General features: G+C 35.8%; 1 long non-coding RNA gene across 1 annotated transcript in view; it reads right to left on the bottom strand.

Annotated features, from left to right (window-relative positions):
- Nucleotides 1-923: 923 nt before the first annotated feature.
- LOC131810806 (uncharacterized) overlaps nt 924-20,320 on the bottom strand; it is a 308,441-nt gene continuing 289,044 nt past the window's right edge. The window contains exons 2-3 of the long non-coding RNA XR_009345728.1: nt 6,470-6,544; nt 924-1,154 (exon numbers count right to left, since the gene is read on the bottom strand). This is a non-coding gene — a long non-coding RNA (uncharacterized LOC131810806). The remainder of the gene's footprint in view (nt 1,155-6,469; nt 6,545-20,320) is intronic.

Genomic DNA, 20,320 nt, shown 5'->3' with positions numbered 1-20,320 from the left:
TATTTTTGTCTGACAAAAGGCTGAGGAGTCAGAGAGATTGGGAATACTTTTCCAAAGTGACACATGCTGATGACACGCTCTGAATGAAGAAAAAAATGAATAATCAATAAACACATGAATGTACAAGTTCATGATTCAGTGCATGTGTGTGTGTGTGCGTGTGTGCATGTGCGTGTGCATGTCTGTGTATAAAAGCATTTCTTCTTTCAGCTTTCATTAGCTCTCTACTTGGCTCACTCTTCATTAACTAACTACATTCATTAGCACAAAAGTCTTTAGTAGTTTTAGTCTAATACTGAGAAATATGCCAACTAAAAAGAATATCTCTGTAAAGAAGCCATTTAGAATGTATTTTGAAGCCAGATTACCTATTTGAATACTAGCTACACTATTTATACTATTAAAAACTTGGGCAGGTTTCTTAGCTTCCACATGCTTCAGCTTCCTTACCTGTAAAATGAGGATTAAAAATAACATTGACCTCAGGTTTATTTTATGATGACTGAATGAGTTATTTTAAGTAACTACTTAGAAAAGTAGACAGGAATCATACTACATAAAAGCTAAGTGTTTTTATTTTTCCCCAACTTTATTGCTCTACAGAGTGAGGGTGTCCTAACTTTCCCTCAAGACACTCAGAAAATGTCCATTGATGAGGAAGAGGGAAATGGGAGAGGAGAAACAAAAATACGAATCCAATAAGAAAGGTTAGGTTTTCCTTTTTTTCAGTGACAGACTTGACATCTGACCCATGTTTCAGTTGAGAAAGCCTTAACACTCTGAATTGGATTTCCCAGGGAACTAAATTCTCCAATTCTCCCCGAAAGTCAGGTCCTGAAGTGGAAAGGGCAGATTTAAGGAACTATGGTGACATAGGTTCATTCCTCTTGGCAGTAATATAAGACAACAGCAATTTATGGGGAGAAAAGAAATTTATTCAGGCCCATGACTGTACATTACATTGTGTTTTCTCTCTTGGGGAGGAAGTTTGGAATGCATAGCAGTTCTGTGATCCAAAGCAGCTTGCTTGCCCCATAATGCGATACAAAGTGGTAATAGTCAGGAGTCTTGAGAAATGAGTCAGAAGGAGATATTGCTCTTTTGGTTCCGAGAAGCGGAAGCTTTGCTGGCATCCACCGCTTGTGAAGCTGTTTCTGTCCCAGATAGAGGTGAGATACATGAAGGTGGGGGAGGACACGGAACACGAAAAGACATTGGTACTAATCGGATCAATTAATTCAATAAAGAGTGCCATCTGACTATGGAGCTGTCCGGCAGGAAATGTGTAAAAGCCCTACAGTGAAAACATGATTTCCGTTAATCGCCTGCTTTCATCATACAGATCCCTTGAGGCAGCCAAGCTGGCTTATCAAAGAACCTGCTACTGGCTCCTCTGCTGCGTAATGTCCTTCATGAGAGAAATCTGGGCCTCAGATTTACCTCAAATATGAAATACCATTAACTGCTCTATCCTCTTATTAATCCAGTGTATGGCCAGGAGCCAGGATTGTCCAATATTCCCCCTTCGGTTGTCAATTACTCCTTGGTTACTCAATATATGTATCTGTCCATCTCTTCCTTTAATAATGGCTGTGGTTAAAAACCAGAAAAACACTGATGTGACCTTGGATATGGACCACATTACTGTTCATTACTTGCTTGAAAAGGGAAAAAAAATGCAAACAAGAATTATTCTTCATAAACTTGGCTTAATTCTTGCAAGCAAGTTTGTGAGTCATTTTATGAATGGCTCCCGCTTCAAATTAGGGCTCCTGTTTCCGCTTCCAATGAGCCTCTAGTATTACATTTAATATTGTTTCCTCTCAGCAATTGAAATGTACATCCCTGCTGGGTTGGTAAGAATAGAATTTCTTTCCTGAATTCTTTCTTCTTTCTGAATTGCTTCATTTTACTTCCCTCAAAACTAAAATAAAGTAATTTGTACCTAAAACTAGACAAAATTAACCTCATGTCTTGTTCTCCTTTTAGCTTGAGACCTGACTGCTTGGCACAGAGGGCTGCTTTCACTCATGGCCTCATTTCTTCACCTCTCCTCACTTTTTTCAGACAGGAAGAAAATGGCTTCCATGGGTAGCAAATGGCCTCAGGCAAAAGAAACTGCTCAAGGGGTTTTAGAACTCACTAAGGTGAAGGCTGATAAAAATGAAGATTTTGCTATCAGAGCCTATGCCATCCATGAGACGGGTATCACCATATTCTTTCGCTCCTGGGTGTGTGTTTACTGTTCTCAGGCCTATTTGCTCAGACTGTAAATGATGTAAGTCAGGCTTTGGAGTGCTCTATCTCCTCTTGATTCTGTGTTCTTGAGCATACAAGCCATATCAAAAAGGTCTGTCTCACCTTTCTTACTTACATGGCTATACCATGATGACAAAAAAATATTTATTGCCAATCTTCCTTCCTATATAGATGGCAAACATTACTAATACAGAATCCTCCTCAGCATAGTGTTTGGGGATGCTAATACCAATTGATTAGAACTATCATACTTGAAAACGACCCACTGGTCCCACTGCACCCCTCCCCCCACAAAACACAGAGAGAGAGAGAGAGAGAGAAAGAGAGAGAGACAGAGAGAGCTATTTAATCTGCTTTATGCTTGAAGAGCCAAGTCCTTAAACACTGTTATTTAGGTAGTAGGTAAGAGTCAGAAAGGACAGAAATTTGTAGGGTGAACCATACCATGCATGAGAAATCTTTTATCTAAATTTCTGTTCAGCACTAGGGTGGCAGCTAGGAAAGGGAGGAACAAACTCAAGCTCTCATAGAGGTTACAATCAATAATTAGTATCATTTATTAAATTAAAAAAATCTCCTGGTGATTCACAGACCTGTACCCCTGGGAATAAAAATATATTATATGTTTATAAAAAATAAAAAACTGAAAAAAAAATCTCAAAATAGTTGCCATGTCAACACAAGTATTGACATTGTCATTAATTCAACCATCATCACTTGTACTAGACAGGAAGAAGAAATAATTTAAGAAGGAGAGCTATGACCAGAAAAGCAAAACCTTCCTAGAAAAACTCATCATCCTTCTACTCATACAGCACTTGCCAGAACTGTGTCACATGACTGCCTTAAACTGCTAGGGAACCTAGGAAATACTGTCTTTGCAAGCTAAAACATAGGTGTCCCTAACACAATGGGAATTTCTGTTAGCAAGAAAAAATAGAATATGTTTTGGGTCAGTAACTAACCATATTGGGCCAAGTCTCTTTATTAGTACACACTTCCATAATATAACTATACTTTTTCTTATTATTTATATAGACAAAAATATATACTTGCTGGCTATGCCAACAGATCCTGAGCTCTGAACTTGCTGAGTATATGTCTGGGTTTTACCAACCACTTCATTTCTAGGAAACACCTCAGTGTCTGCAATATAACAGCCACTCAAAATGTATTTGTTAAAAAATGGATAAACTTCCACCACACTTTTTTAGGCAAGTGGTTTCTCCTACCTAGTTTACTAGATTTCTGCATAACAGCTCAATTCATCTCCTTTTTTTCACATCACTGGCTGAGTGATCCCTTTAAAATGATCTGTAACAAAGTTAAAGGAAACAATAGTTTGCCATTATCTTAAGGATAATTAAGGTAATGCTCTGATTCCAGAACATGATTTACAAGGGCCTTAATAACTTCATACTCTGGTATCTTTCTTTCCTCATCACTTACCTTTCCCTGCTTCTCACTCTATCTATATAGTACCTATTTTTAATTTCTGAAAGGAGACATATTCTCTTTTTTTACCTGAGGTATAATTTACATACAGTAAAATTCAGCTTTAAAAAAAATCAGTTTTATGTGCTTTGACAAAATGAATAGAGCTGTGTGACTATAATATGGTCAATATAGAGAACTTTTCTACCACCTCCCCAATTCCCCCATATCTAGCTAACCTCTGTCCCTGCCTCCAGTCCCTGGTAAACAATGGATAGCTTTCTGTCTCTATGGTTTCCTTTTTTTCCAGAAAAACATATAAATAAATTCATGCAGCATGGAGCCTTTGGAGTCTAGATACTTTGATTTACCATAATATTTTTGAAATTACTAATCCATGTTAGAGAACATGGATTAATAATGAGCCCTGTTTATTCATGAGTAGTCATCCATTGCAGATATACCACAGTATATACATTCAACAGTTAAAGAACATTAACATTGTTGCCAGTTTGGAGTAATTAGGAATAAAACCACTATAAACATTCCCATAATGGCTTTGAATATGGTATGAATGTGTTATCTTTTCACCTTGGAGCAGGACTACTAGATCATACTTTAAGTATTATGTTTAACTTTATGAGAAACTGCTTTCTATACTGTTTTCCAAAGTGGCTGTACCATTTTGTTTTCTTATAATATTATCTTTTAATGCTGGCCTTTAGCTTGTCTTGTGATTCCTCCACTCATCTCCTTCACTCTATTTACTAATACTTATACTTTAGGTTTCTTCTTGGTGATCGCCTTCTTTGGGAAAGTCTTCCCTGCTCACAGGTCTGGATTGATGTATCTTCTGTATTCTGTTATATTGTTGCATATCTTATCAATTAATATTGCATAATGTAAAAGAATGTGAATATAAGATTATTTCGATCTAAATTTGAACTAAGCTGGCAAGATTACAGATGCCAACTATTACAACATACAAAGGGATGTGCCATACTGTCTTAGTAGAATTTATAAAAGAGGTAGCCCATATTTATTTTTTTCAACTATGGCTTAGTACTCATGAAGAATATATAAGAGAACTGAGGTTAAGCATATAGGAGAGAAAATTCCCTTCGATAAGTTATATGGAGTAAGTCTACCTACTCTGTTCTTTAATGTTTCCATTTCCCATCAAGATAAGTGAGAGAGGATTCCATAAGAGAACTTGGATAGCTTGATCTTTGTTCCTTAGTGTCTGTGGGATCATTGCAACTGGTGCTGAATCCTTTTTCAGAAATGCCTAAAAATGTAAGATTTTTACTAGATGACTCCTTTGATGGTGGGAAAAAATAGAGGTGACACCATTGGGAAAGGTGTGGACAACTAGGACAACGGATGTGCATTTTTCATGGACCATTGGGGGCTATGTAATAGATATCTCTCCTTTACCATTCTGAAAAAGAATTGACCTAAGTGAACTGCCTGTAAAGGTAATGAGATCTCCAACAGAGTCTGTGTCAAATGGTGTCTCTCTGGTAGAGTTGCTGATCATAGTTGAGAAGTAAAGATCCCCAATAATGATGATGATGATCACCCACAGGTGTGCTCTAAGGGAGATCAGACAGAGATCATGGCTATGCCAGCAGTACAGGACTATTTCTCCCATTTCTTTCATTTTCCTCAGATAAACACCATCAAACTAGAAAAAATGGAGATATCTAAGAGGGGGAATTAGAGGAGAGGAAATAAAAAATAATAAATAATTTATTCAGAGCTTGTATTTTGACATTCATCTTGTGGTCAATTATTTACTACTATAATTGATGATATAAATAAACATTTGACATATAGATCTTTGTCTGTATTTCCTATCATTTTCTTAAACACCATTCCTAGATGTGGAACAATTGAAATTCAAAGTCCTAACAGTTTTGAGACTCTTAAAACTTAATTTTTAATTTACAGTCCAAAATGGCTTATGGTTTATGTTCATAAGGGTACATACCTTGATAAATCTCACCATCAAACAAAATAAGCTTTAAGAAAAATCTGTTAAATTGATTAATGCAAAGAAAAATATCATTGCTTTAAATTCAATCTTCATGGGATTAAATTTTGTTGTATGTTTATTTTCCACTTTTGTTTTCTCTGGATGACTTGTTGGTTAATATCTGTTAACATTATTTCTATTCAGAAGACTGTATTTTTATCTAGATGAGATAAATTACGGCAAGGTATGTACTTTTTGATCTAGGTCTCTTCATGTCCTGTGTACTTATTTTTGAGAAACACTGTATTTTCAAACATAAACAACTGTGTTATCCTATCAGTCTTCCTTAAATGCATATTCTCCCTTCTTACTCAACCAGAAAATCAATCCAACCAATTAATGTGTTGGAGAACGGAAAAAAAAAAATGATGCTTCTGTATAGCAGCCCTTCCTGTCACTTGGAAATGCATCTTAAATGTTTCAAGGAACATTAACATGAGTATATGAATGGACATGCCCAGAGAAAGAGAGAGAGGGAAGAGGAAGGAAGGAGAATGTGTGTGTGTGCTGGGGATAGAGGTCAGTCTGACAATTGTTACTTAAATGGTTCTAGTATTCTAATTCAGTTATGACATTCAGGGAGCAGAAAGGGGGGGAAACAAAGCTGAACTTTTCATTTTAGATACAACCTATTTTTGAGAAACTACAATTCCCATGAAATCTGATTGAACAATAGGAAATAAAAGAAGTTTTCTTGGGGGTCTCTAAACTGTGATTGAGAAATAAGAGGGGACATACTCTCAGCAATCTTCTTCTTTACAGGGTCTTGGTCGAGTACTTCATTGTGACAAAGCTGGTCTCAGCCCAGAGAAACTACGAGTCAAAAAGAAAATAAAAAATAGTAATAAACACATTTATCTGGTACTTACTGTCTTCCAGATACTAATAAGCAATTATTCCACATATACTGTCTTATTTAACCCTGTCAAGCTCATGAGGTTAGTATAATAATTGTGCTAAGTTTATACAAGAGGAAACTGAGGCTTAGAGATGGTGAGTGACTTATCCAATATCACACAACTAATAAATAGCGCAGGTGTTATTTACATTGAGAACATTAAAAAATCTAGGGCCTCTGGTTCTAAACACTAGGCACATCATTTCAGCTTCAGTCCCACCAGGCTAGGGTAGACTCATGTTGTTCCGATCCTTTCCAAACATACCAAACCATCCACCCAATCCCACCTCTGTCAAACTCTTCCATATTTTGTTATTAATTTGAAGGTTCAGTGTAAAATGAAAATGTGGAGCTCCAGATCAGGCTGGAGATGCTAAACTTTCCTTCCCATGGGGATGGCATCTCAACCAGAGCAGATGAGTGATTCGGGAGATTCTGGAGATAATAACTACTATATCAGGAGATACTAGATATCTTAAAAGAAAAATAGGAAATAAGATGAGAAATAGGTCGCTGCCAAGTCACCTGATAAATAAACCATGGGACTGCCAGGTAGGGTTGGTTTTCCTTGTAAAGCTGGCTTTAGCACATCTCAAAATTTTGAACAAGAAAAATAAGAGATTCAACAAAGAGCCTGGCATATACTATTGTAGTTAATAAATGTTTGCCAATATTATTAATGATGTTTGGGATACATTCAATTTTGAAAATTTAAATAAATTGTTAGAAAAATGCTTGTCTCCTATCTATCACATTACCATCGAAGCACACCTAAAATTCTTTAATCATTACAATAAAAAATGTATTGAGCAACAACTAAGTACCAGACACTTCCTGAGTATGTTATGTTCATTATCTTATTCCATTCCCATAATAAGTTCCTGAGGAAGTATTGTCAAGCCATTTCATAAAAGAAGAAACTTAAGGTGAGTAAAGTTAAATAAATGCCCAAGATATAATAGTTAATGAAAGATTAAGATCCAGCCTTCAGTCTTTCTGACTACAAAGTCTGTGTTTGTTTGTTTGTTTGTTTTAAGATTTTATTTATTTGACAGACAAAGATCACAAGTAGGCAGTGAGGCAGGCAGGGAGAGAAGGGGAAGCAGGCTCCCTGCTGAGCAGAGAGTCCGACTCAGGGCTCATTCCCAGGACCCTGGAATCATGACCCGAGCCAAAGGCAGAGGCTTAACCCACTGAGACTCCCAGGTGCCCACAAAATCTATCTTAACCTGAGTTATACTGTCTGGATTAGTGATTCTCAACCCTAGCTATACATTTAAAAATGCAAAAAGCAAAAAAGCTGATGCTGATAACCCAACCCACATTATTTTAATAAGAATATTGATGAGTAAGAACCAGTGGTTGAACATACGTAAATATGCTTCACGTGATTCTCATGGGCAGTCAAGGTTGAGTCAATTGACCTAAATGGTATAATGCACCTACAAAGCTCTTACTTTTAATATAGCATGTATTAACTCATATTAGCAGACCATTTGGAATTTATGAAAGACACTGGAAACTCCAATTTATTTATTTTTATCCCAAAAGTATTTTTAAGGTAAATGCCAAAGAATATCCACTGTAAGAAAGCAAAGTTATTCTATTTTGCACAAGAAGAAAGAGTTGTTATTGACATGACCTTGAATAATCTTTTATAGATGGGTGTGGGAGGATAATTTATTTTCAAACTTAGAAAAGTAAAAGCATCTGTGTATTGACCTGAAAGAATGTGTGGAAAACATAGGATGAGGAGAAGAATTACTACACAATTTGGATCAGGAAATGTCAGGGTGGGCGGATGTGGGATGATAGAAAAGGAGTGTGTCATGAATACTTCATAAGAGGGCCCCCGCCTCCTTCACATTTGTAAGTGTCATTTATAATGGGATGAATAATAGCGTTAAGATGTGTGCTCTGTGATATGTTCCTTTATCTGAACAAATACAAGGCAACCTAGATAAAACACTTATCCAAGGCCAGCACATGCAAACCAGAGATGTGATGTTGATGATTTGAGCCTCAGTCCCAACAGGATGGTAGTTTTCCAGATAATTTCCTCAATTCCCCTACCTAATTCAGGGAAAAAAAAAAGGGGGGGGGGGTTTATAAACAAAGTCACGAGTGTCCCAAATGTTCTGCTCATTAATTTTATTCTCCAGTATATCTGACTAGAATCATAAAATCACAGACTGATGTGTGCAAAGAGATACAGATGACAGCTACAGAGAGATACTTCCATCAGTTTAAAACAGGTAAAACACCTGACTAAATCATGTCACAGGCCACCAAGCCAAATACAACTCTACTATAAAACTGCCATCATTTTGTAATTTGTACATTACCAAGTTAAGGAAAAAAACTGGAATGATGAGTGTGTTAGGGATTTAAGGGCAAGTCCCCATAGATATTGACACTAGATATTATGGCAATTTGCCTACTTTGCTTCTGGAAAATATCTCCATTACATTGAACAAAAGTATAAATTACAGTGGGATTTTTTTTCTAACAGCATTTAAAATGGGGCATATTTTATGACAATGTGGAAGACGCTGGTATAAGCAACATAGGTTTTTGAATTGTAATGGGCTGAATTCAATTATGATTTTCCACTACTAACAACGAAATATTTCTGGGCAAGTGGTTTAGTGCAGTTGAAGCTAATTTTCTTTATCTATAAAATGGGAATAATAATCAACATTTAGGATTATTCTGAAGCTAATAGACAGTGTCTGTCAAGCAGAAGTATAATTTACCTAGGATGATAATTATTATTTTATTATATTCCTATTATTAGAAGTTAATCCACTCTCTTAATGTCTTGCTAAGGGCCTGTGCTTTCATATCCTGGGACTCAGTCATGCTTTGTCCATTTTCTCTCAGAAGAAAAAAAAAATCACTAGCACAGAGGGTAGTTCTGATATTAGGCCTACCTAACCAAGGAAGGACATGTACTAGGGGAACTAACCAAGCTACTGAAGTTAAGAAGAGGTTCCCATTGGCAGGCAAAGTCCAGTGCTCAATGTGGTAATGACTGGCACAATCCATCTAAGTTTCTAGTGACAATCTTAAAGCAGTTAGATAGGTCAGCAGTCAGGAAAAGTAATGGCCAGGAACTCACCAGGTCTACTGGCTTACAGTCTTATAGTTAAATTAAGAGTTCCAAATCCAGGTTCTAGGTGGATGAACAAAACAGATTCATAAGGATAAAAACCAAGGGAGGTGCTTATTTATAAGAACTCAGGTATGACTTAGAATTTAGGCACTGAGACAACATCCAAACTTTCATTTTCAGTTAGAAGACTTACTGTAGATACAGCAAAGATAACTTGATGGAGAGCTGCTGTTACTATTACTATACAGGTACAATATTAACTCTTCCTAAAAAATCCAGAAGAAAAGAATTTACATGTTTCCATGGCAGAATAAATTAACTCTGTAAGGGTACACAAATTTCTTAAGGTCAGATAAGCAGATAAGTGAATTCCAGATCCAATATTGAAATCCAGGGTTATTTGGCTTTAAAACAATGGGCTGAACCAAGAAATAACATGCTATCCCCAAAAGAATAAAATAAAATAAATTAAATTAAATTAAAGTGAAAACAACACAAAAACTCCTATTTCAACTCACAGTGGTTCTGGCAACAGGAGAGGAGAAGTTCAATCATGCATCTGATAACCAAAGGTCTCTTGAAATGGAAAACCAGATCTTAAGAGTCTGACAGAGTATGATAGCTTGGATTCCTACCCAAAGGACCTCAGCTGGAAATTTTTGATCATATGGACAGTAGAAGATTCATGATTTCTTATCTCTCACCATTGTTAGGAATCTCTAAAACCTTATGGACTCTAATGGAGTTCAGATTTATACACCATGAAATAATATATATGCAGTTTAATCATCCTGGTCACTATGTTTTCTTATCACAATATTTAAGACAGGAATTGTCTTTGACTCAATGATAGAGAAGATCTGAATATTGGTAAATCCACCAGATTATTTCCTTTTCAGTACAAGTTGTTTTCTGTTAACCCTGATGCCAAGGGTTTATTTACTTAATCTTCCTGTGATTTCTGAACTGTATTTAGAGAATCACTAGAAACACTTTTCTTCCTACCTCACTGTTATTAATATTCCATGGTGCCTCTGGCTCTCTGTGAGTCTTCTGAGGCATGTACAAATGTCCAAAGAGAAAAAGCTAGGGTCTCTTCTCATTTCTCCACTCAGGAAATATCAGGAAGGCACCCAATTTCCTCATGGAGGAAGAGGAGCAAATAAAGAAGAGTTTAAGCATTCTTTAGTCCTCTGAAGTTTGGGGGAAGCAGTTTTAAAAGAGAGGAAATAACCTTCCTTACCTACTCTCCATAATTCTGTTTATAAGTTCTTACTGGGATTTTGGAAGAGGTAATGGGGTAAGAAAACGAAATCTTCCAGCTACTAAACAGAAAATTTCTTGAGTAAATACTATGGACAAATTCTCTAAATATTTTGTAATGGTATTTAATGCCATAAGAATATTCACGTACTTTATTCACTATTCTCTTGTCCATCTTCGTTTATTCAGATCTCATTCTACCTGAGATGTTCTTCAAGGGGTCATATTAAACACAATTATTATTATTTACTGGGTACCAACATGCATAACTTTTCCCTCAATAGTTCCCCCACCTTTTCCTACCCTTCTAGTGGCCTAGGAGACTTAAACAAACACATCTATCAAAATACTTATTTATTTATTTATCTATCTATCTATTTATTTATTTATTTTTAAGGAGGGAAAGGCAAGATGGAGCGGGAGAGAATCTTAAGCAGGTTCCATGCACAGGGCTGAGCACCACATGTGTCTCAATCTCACAACCCTGAGATCATGACCTAAGCTATAATCAAGAGTTGGACACTTAACCAACTAAGCCACCCACGTACCCCAAATACTCAGCTTTCAACCTCGGAAAATATCTGCATGATGGAGAATCTAGTTCAATGCAAAAACTAAAGAGCAATAGAGAATCCACTTTCTATGGTATAGTAAAGGAGGTAAGATGGCACTTCCCACCAAACAAATAATCTTGCAGAGTAATTGAGACATAGTTTATTTTCTTTAGGAAAATCCATTTTCCCCACTTAAAAACATAATGAAGATAGCTATTCTCAGTGGTATCCAGCATTACAGGTAGACAATTTACAGGAGATGAATTTCCCACTTCAGATGTTGTAGAGTAGTAAATTGGTAAAGGGCTCTTGAATTTACTGAAATCATCACATGCACAAATATACCGAATGCTATTTATGTGTCTTTGTAGCTTACAAATTTAATGAGGCTGAGACCTGAAGAATAAAAAATATTTCCACTATAAAAATGAAAAAAATGTTAGAATGAATTCTAGGTTCATTGCACACTTAAGATCCCAAAACCCAAACAAAATTTTTCTTCCATAAGATCACACGGAGTAAAAATGAGTAAATGTTCATTAGGATTTTTGTTTAAAAGACATCAAAAGATTGCTGACAATCTCACCATTTCATTCCTCTCACTATCATCTGTTGTAGACATAATATGTTCTACTTCGAGAAAACCTTGAGCACCTTATAAATTGTTGGTACTCCTCATGGAATGTGGATTGTGTAGCTATTGGCCTGGAATGTATAAACTGTGAATTAAGTGTCACTTGAATGGAAAATTATTTGAAGAAAGTACACTATGATTCACTTCTAATGAATGCTTTCATACGTCTCTGCAAATGTATTCACCCAAAGAAGTTCTCATAGAAGCAGGCCAAGAAACTTCTTTCCTGTAATATTTTATCTAGCAAATAATTCACTAAATCTATGAAATTTCCTTTTATTTTTAAGTAGCACTCACAGCAATTTCCTGTGCCTGACTACAATCCCACCAGAGAGCCAACTGAAATTATGTTACAGCCCACAAAAGCAGATATTCCCCAAAAGACAATGAGAACACTTGATAAGAGATATAAAAGCATAAACAAAATGCTTTGTTATTTAACCTACCTTAAGCTACTTGTATGTATCTTATCTCCTTTAAGAAAGTAAGTGCCAGGGGCGCCTGGGTGGCTCAGTGGGTTGGGCCGCTGCCTTCGGCTCAGGTCATGATCTCAGGGTCCTGGGATCGAGTCCCGCATCGGGCTCTCTGCTTGGCAGGGAGCCTGCTTCCCTCTCTCTCTCTCTGCCTGCCTCTCCATCTATTTGTGATTTCTCTCTGTCAAATAAATAAATAAAATCTTAAAAAAAAAAAAAAAAGAAAAAGAAAGTAAGTGCCACCCAAGAGCTACTGAAGTAAACTTTTGGACTTTGATCTATTATTTTTATGTTTCAAGGTTATAGTATTTTCTGATTAAAGAAAAACTGTGAATCTTATATAATAAAGACTTAAAACAATTAAACAAAAGTAATATGTATATTTTTGGTTCCTAGTAGCTGGGACTCAGCTCAGTGTTGTTGGCTGTTGGTTATGTAACATTATCAAGGACAGATTTTTATACTGCACCAGATTGTAGGGAACCTCCTTGTGAATAAGGACTTATCCAAAGACAAAGAGCCAGTAGTAAATATTGACCAAAGTGTGTTGTGATTAGCTTTGTGTTAAGGAACAAGGATTTGTGACAATTTTTTTGTCATCTGGAAAATGTAATGGCATTCAGAGCATTTGGTTATGATTGCAGTTTTTAAGTACAAGATGCGAAGGGACTAGAATTAACACAGTGGCATTTGAGAGAGACAGGGGAAAATGGATCTAAAAAACCTCTAGATATAAAAGACTTTCTATATTTTGTTTAAATGGGAAGAGGGGGATTGAGGAGGCAGGTATCCAGAATGATACCAAATGCCCTAGTTTAGAAGGCAGAATCAATGATTTTAAGAGAGCATGGTAGAGAACGATTAGAAAAATAAAAGGTCTTTTTAAAGGTGCCCAATTATAGATGCCTATAATTGAAGGTGGCTGAATCAAACAAATGATTAGAACTCTGTAAAATCAAGTCTGGGATGTAGGAAGGTACACTCTTTCCTTCCCCAGTCTTTCCTTTCTCCCTCAGGAAATTCATGGGACACTTTCAGAGGATGAATCTAATACCCCTGAAGAAGCTGAACTTATGACTACAGTTGTGTCACAAATGCCTAAGGGTCTCTATTCTTATTTCGGTTAGATTAGGGTCCTATGTTAAGCTCCATCTTGTCCTGCTCTTCCTCGGGATTTTAAAAAGCAGGGAATGCTCTCATCATATTTCCTCAACCAACATTGTCAGGCAGGTATGTCTTTACAGTAAAGGCCAGAGAAAGATTAGAATGTCTTATTACTGTGAGTCCTAAAACTCAGCCACTCAGTTTTATACCATTATTGTCATAGTCTGAGAATTTTAAATGCTTTAATTCCAGATGGTTGAGAGGAAGAATACTGAATTAATACTGAACTATTTTTGTCCTCAACAATTTTACTAATAAACTGTGCTATTAAATTTTTGTTTTAGTATTTTCTTTCACATTTTATATTTGGACTGCTATTCATAGAACTTTATCTTATTTAATTTTCACATGGTATTGGTATGTAGAGCTTTTTAAATCTCTGCTTAAGTTTCTAGTTACAGAATGCTGTTTTTGTTTTTGTTTTAACTAGATAAAATCTAAGGTCTCTCTGGTTTTATTATCATGAAAAAAGACATACATAGCTTATAGAAAGAAAAAAAATTCATGGGAAAGACACAAACTACATATACATTTTTATAGACAAAAGTCTCTATGTTTGTAGTTTGTAGGAGGGAAAATGTGAAAGTTACTTACCAGTCTTGGGAAGAGAATTACGATGGGGCTTCACTTCTGGAAGAATTTGCTGTTGGAGGTGAGATTTTAGAAAACCAAAAAAGAGGAAAGAAGGTAGACTTAAAGTAAAAGATCATTCCAAGAATAGCAAATGGCATGATTGAGAATATAAGTGAGAAAGGGCTCATAGGGGATAGGGTAGGAGGTGAGAATACAAAGAAAGAGCAAGCAGTGGCTTCTTTGCTCCTCCACACCTTCTGCACGACAATTAATCTAAATATGCAGAAGGAGATGGGAAGGAAGAGTGGCCAATATTAGATAATCTAGGGAAGCCCATGAATTTGATCCTTGGAGTCTGGGCAAAGAAGCACAAACTTTATGGTCTCCACTAAGGCCAAGGGAATAGGTAGGTTCTAAATACAAAAGTTGAACCTGTGATTTGGTTGGGAAGCCAGAAAGAAGGTGCAGTTATAGAAGACATATGAAGTCCAAGCATTAAAGCTCACTCACGGATTTGCATTTCACAGAAAATGTGAAGTAGTCTTCTCTTCCTTGAAGAGTTGGGTTGCCATAGGATACTGGAGAAAGGAGCTCAGCTGTAGGAAGAAATACTCTTTTTTACAATGGGATGAAATTGGACTAAAAGTAAGTAGATTATAAGTGGCAGCTTTGGACCAGATACATTCTGTGGCCAAGTCTGCTAAACCTGGGAATTTGTTAGAAATGCAAAATCTCAATCTGTACTCCAGACCTACTGATCTGAATCTGTTTTGAGAAACACTGTCTTTAACACTCTTATTTTTAGTGTTCTCATCTGTAAAACAGGGGCAGTGGCTTCCTTATAAGGTTGTTGTAGTGATTAAATAAAATAACCTTCCCAAAGTATTTAGCAGGATACTTGGCACAGTTTGTTCAAATAACTGGAAGCTAATGTATTAATATTATTAATAGTGTATACTGCAGAATTATTTTTTAATTAAAAAAATGTTGAAAAATTAGCTAAATCCCCATTCAGAATTGAACATTCTAATACCTAATCCACAAACAGAATTTGATCTTGCAGGGTATCGATTGCCTGCAATTTAACCTACTTTTAGTAGAAAATGATCAGGTGAGTGAATTTATTTTAAATGGTCTCTAAATTGGCTGAATTGTGCTAAGAGATTATTATTACATGAGGTTCTGAATCATTTTCTGTATCAGTGACTAAGAAAGGGAATTGTGAGCGGAGAAACCAATTGTCAGATTAACACAGTTCTAATATGCAATGCAAATATTATGCTACTGAAATAAAAGTGCAAAACTGCCCTTAATTACTCAAACCATTTCTCCTAGAACATGAAAGGGCTTGTTTTGTCTCTTAGCTTCAATTTATTCCAATTATTCTGTTTTTAAAATAAATATTGTATTTAAAAAATTCATTTGAAAGAGGAAGAGAGCACGAGTGAGGGGAGAAGTAGAGATAGAGGAAGAAGCAGGCTCTTATTGAGCATGGAGCCAGCCCATTTGGGGCTTGATCCTAGGACCCTGAGATCATGACCTGAGTTGAAGGCGGACACTATCGCCATCTGAGCCACCTAGGCACACTTATTCCAACAGTTCTTGATCAGGTTTGCAAATGGGTTCAAAAGATATTTAGACCTGACAATGTTTTGTTTTGTTTTGTTTTAAGATTTTATTTATTTATTTGACGAAGAGAGATCACAAGTAGGCAGAGAGAGAGAGAGGGAAGCAGGCTCCCCATGGAGCAGAGAACCTGATGCGGGACTCAATCCCAGGACCCTGAGATCATGACCTGAGCTGAAGGCAGTGGCTTAACCCACTGAGCCACCCAGGTGCCCAAGACCCGACAACGTTTTAATCAACCCCAAAATCTTTGCTCTTCTAGCTACAATTTATAGAATTGCTGCACTCTCTATTACCACATTTTTATCTACTTTTCTTAATTATCTAGAGGCAAAACAATTATTTAAACATCACAATCTCTACACTAGACCAAAGACAGCATGACTCTGATGTCCTCACAGAAGGAAACAGGGCTAACATAATGATCACAAGTGATGGTGATTACTACAGGAGTTCTAATCTCCAATATTTATTAATGTTTAATTCCATCTTCTGGCTTGGAATACCATCTTTTTTTTTTTTTTTTGTATATACCTATTTTTATCTTTGGTGGGAAGTCTCTCCTCTGAATTACAGAGACATATATATCCAGTTACCTACTCAGCATCACTAACTTGGATGTCTATGGGTCATCTCAAACCTCACATAGTCAAACAACCAGTTTTTGTAAAATATTTTCTCTCCTATATTCAATCCACCCTCATAAATGGCACCTACATTCTAAGTACTCTTATTTTTTAAAAATTTTATTAATTAATTTTATTAAAATATGATGTATTAGTTGCCCCAAGGGTACAGGTCTGTGAATTGACAGACTTACGCACTTCACAGAACTCACCATATCACATACCCTCCCCAATGTCCATAACCCAACCATCCTCTCCCTACCTCCCCTCCTCCCACAACCCTCAGTATATTTTGTGAGATTAAGAGTCTCTTATAGTTTCTCCCTCCCAATCCCATCCTGTTTCACCTTTTCCTTCCCTACCCCCTAAACCCTCCACCCTGCCTCTCAAATTCCTCATATCAGGGAGATCATATGATAATTATTTCTCTGATTGACTTATTTCACTCAGCATAATACCCTCTAGTTCCATTCATGTCACTGCAAATGGCATGATTTTATTTCTTTTGATGGCTACATAATATTCCATATATATATAAACACACGTATGTATATACATATATACATATATACATATATTTTATATATGTATATATTTGTGTGTGTATATATATATATATATATATATATATATATATATATATATCTCACATCTTTATCCATTCATCTGTTGATGGACATCTAGGTTCTTTCCGTAGTTTGGCTATTGTGGACATTGCTGCTGTAAACATTTGGGTGCATGTGCCTCTTTGGATCACTACTTTTGTATCTTTAGGGTAAATACCCAGTAGTGCAATTTCTGGGTTGTAGGGTTAGCTCAATTTTCAACTTTTTAAAAATTAAGTTAAATTAAATTTATTTTTTTTCAGTGTTCCAAAATTCATTGTTTATGAACCACAGCCAGTGCTCCATGCAATACATGACCTCCATAATACTCACCACCAGGATCACCCAACCCCCCACCCCCTCACTCCAAAACCCTCAGTTTGTTTCTCAGAGCCCACAGTCTCTCATGGTTTGTCTCCCTCTCTAATTTCCCCCAACTCACTTCTCTCCACCTCCCTAAGTACCTTTAGAGTGTCTTTTCTGTTTTGTTTTCACATTCCATTCCACCCATGAGCAAACTTTGCTATATCTGTAAGTCTGATATTAGCAACCTCTCTTTCCCTCCACATAATCCTACTTGGCAAGAGGAATTACTACTGATTTCTTTTATGCTGCTCAGATATCAAAATAGTTTTCTAATTTTGACATATATAGAACTCACTGAAGAATGAAAGTGTTTACTAGACACAATTCATAAAATGGAAAATGAAACATAGAATATATAAATAGTAATTAATGATATGACAAATAGATGAAATCTATAATGATTTAGGTGTCAAAAATTCCTTTTACGTCCCAAATGATGTGTATACATATGTGTGTTTTTAGTGTATACATGTGATACTAGGAAAAAAGCTTATAAAAACATGGGAATTCAACAACAGCTTCTAAGAACAAACATTTATTACAAACTTAGTATGCATTAGTAAAATGGAAATACAAAGATGAATAAGATCAAATCTATACCTTCAAGGAACTTCTTATTCTAGGAAGAAAGTCAGGGAAATAGTTTCAATAATCACTGACTCAAATGTCCAAACTTACTGTAATGATTCAGAGCACTGTTTACCTGATAATAGCAACCGAATGGATAAGGAAATAAATAAAATCTATATGGTAACTTAGTAAACCTATACTATGTAAGCAATAGCAAACATCAGAGGGCTTATGGTTTACCAAATACCATAACTGTTCATTTTAAGAAAACGAAGAATAACGACTTATAAATGGCCAAGGTATTGTTTTGTTTTAATCCCCACATATTTAATACAACTACGCTGTACTACAAAATGCCATCTCATGGTGAAAGGGTTTCCAGAACTGATGTTAAACTCTTTATTAGGTTTATTTCTCAAGAGTGTCGGTGTATTTGCGTGATCCATCCTTTAAAGATATGAACATTGCATTGGGTTATTCCAGTAAATCAAGCAAGTTACTGAGTGATATAGTGCTGGGAGCACTGATGTTCTTTTGAGCTTTAATTTAAGAATGACACAGAAAAAATGGAGCACCAGAACATAAGCCAAGCTTTAGAGGCTTTTCTCATACACTTTATTTGTTTTAAAATAAATTTATTATCACTGACAAGAAAATGCTTCTACTAAAATTCAGTCATCATAGAAATTAAGCATAGTCATAATCTAAAACCACTGTTTGCATTAAATAACCATTTATTCATCAAATATACCTACTATGGGCTAGGTACTCTGATGTAAAAAAGGGATACAAGGTTGAAAAGATTTGGTCCAAACTGGGACCAAAAGTGAATAGATAAGTGGCAAACATACTCTTGAACAATCAGTTAACACACACAAAAATACTTCATTAAATGGGTGTGGATACAAAGTGTCATAGATGGGAGTCTGCCTTATAGGTACCATGAAGTTGAGCTTGAAAAGTGGACAAGAGTTAACCCAACAGACAGGTGATAAATCTAGATCTATATAAAGAGCAGAATTTGTAAAGACCTAGGGTATTGGAAAATTTGCTGAGAGAATAATTTCTCTGTTTCTTAACATCTGGAATTCGATTTAAACTGATGCTTAATTATGAAATTTAGTAGAACTTTTAGCTGTGGGACAATAAGAATGATTTGCCATGGTAAACAGAATGGAATGGATTCTTAGTCTCTGACTTTGTAGACATGGCTACAGTTTCAGTAGGAATATTCGATTTTCTATCACAGGTGTAAGAAGCAATCATTCTTAGAAATATAATTTTCATTATTTTTGTGGATTGCTAAATCTAAAGGACATAAAAGAACAATTCTGACTCAAATAAAGTCTCTTAATAACTTACTTGAATTCTATTAACTGATTTTTAATTTATTTATTAAGACCACAGATATCTACTGAGAACTTACCAGATACCAACCACTGCCTAAACTCTGAAAAAGTCTCTAGAAATAAGTAACATACAGCCTGAGCCCTCAAGACTCAAAGTCTAGTGGTATTTTCAGATACATTCAAACAGATGTTTATATGATAGTGAGATCAAAGCAAAAAGAGAAACAAATGGGTAATAGAAACATGGACAAAGGTGATCTAGATAAATAGATCAAGAATAGATAAATATGGGGAGGGAGGTTGGCTTTTGAATGATGAGAAATCTGTTCTAGGCTACAAAATAGCATAAACAAACATCTAGAAGGAGTAAAATGTCATGGATTGTTAGGGAAACTCCATGTAAAATTTGATGTGCTGGACTACCGAAAGGTCTACTACAACCCACAATGCAGTTAATGACTTCAAATTTATTTACTCTTTCAGTGTTTTGTATTCTTTTTGCCTTCTCTGACAACCTTGTTTCAGCCAAGTAGCCTGATTGCATCATAGGCTGTTTTATGTGCCTCTGGGCTCTTTAACATGCAACAAAGAAGCAATGCTTTTTGATACAGTTGAACAGCTGCTGTTAAGAACAAGATTAACAAATGAGTCAAAATGTGCTGCTGAGGGTTAGTTAATGCATTATATCAGTGTTAATTAAAGTATTATTAAAAGGTTGACTGTTGCCTCTCATATTCCTAGAATTTACACACACACTTCATTAATCTTTGCCC

This window comes from Mustela lutreola, chromosome 1, assembly GCF_030435805.1.
Source record: "Mustela lutreola isolate mMusLut2 chromosome 1, mMusLut2.pri, whole genome shotgun sequence".
In the NCBI taxonomy this organism is placed as follows: domain Eukaryota; kingdom Metazoa; phylum Chordata; class Mammalia; order Carnivora; family Mustelidae; genus Mustela; species Mustela lutreola.
The sequence above is the reverse complement of the archived record's forward strand: the minus strand, read 5'-3'. Positions and strand labels throughout refer to the sequence as shown.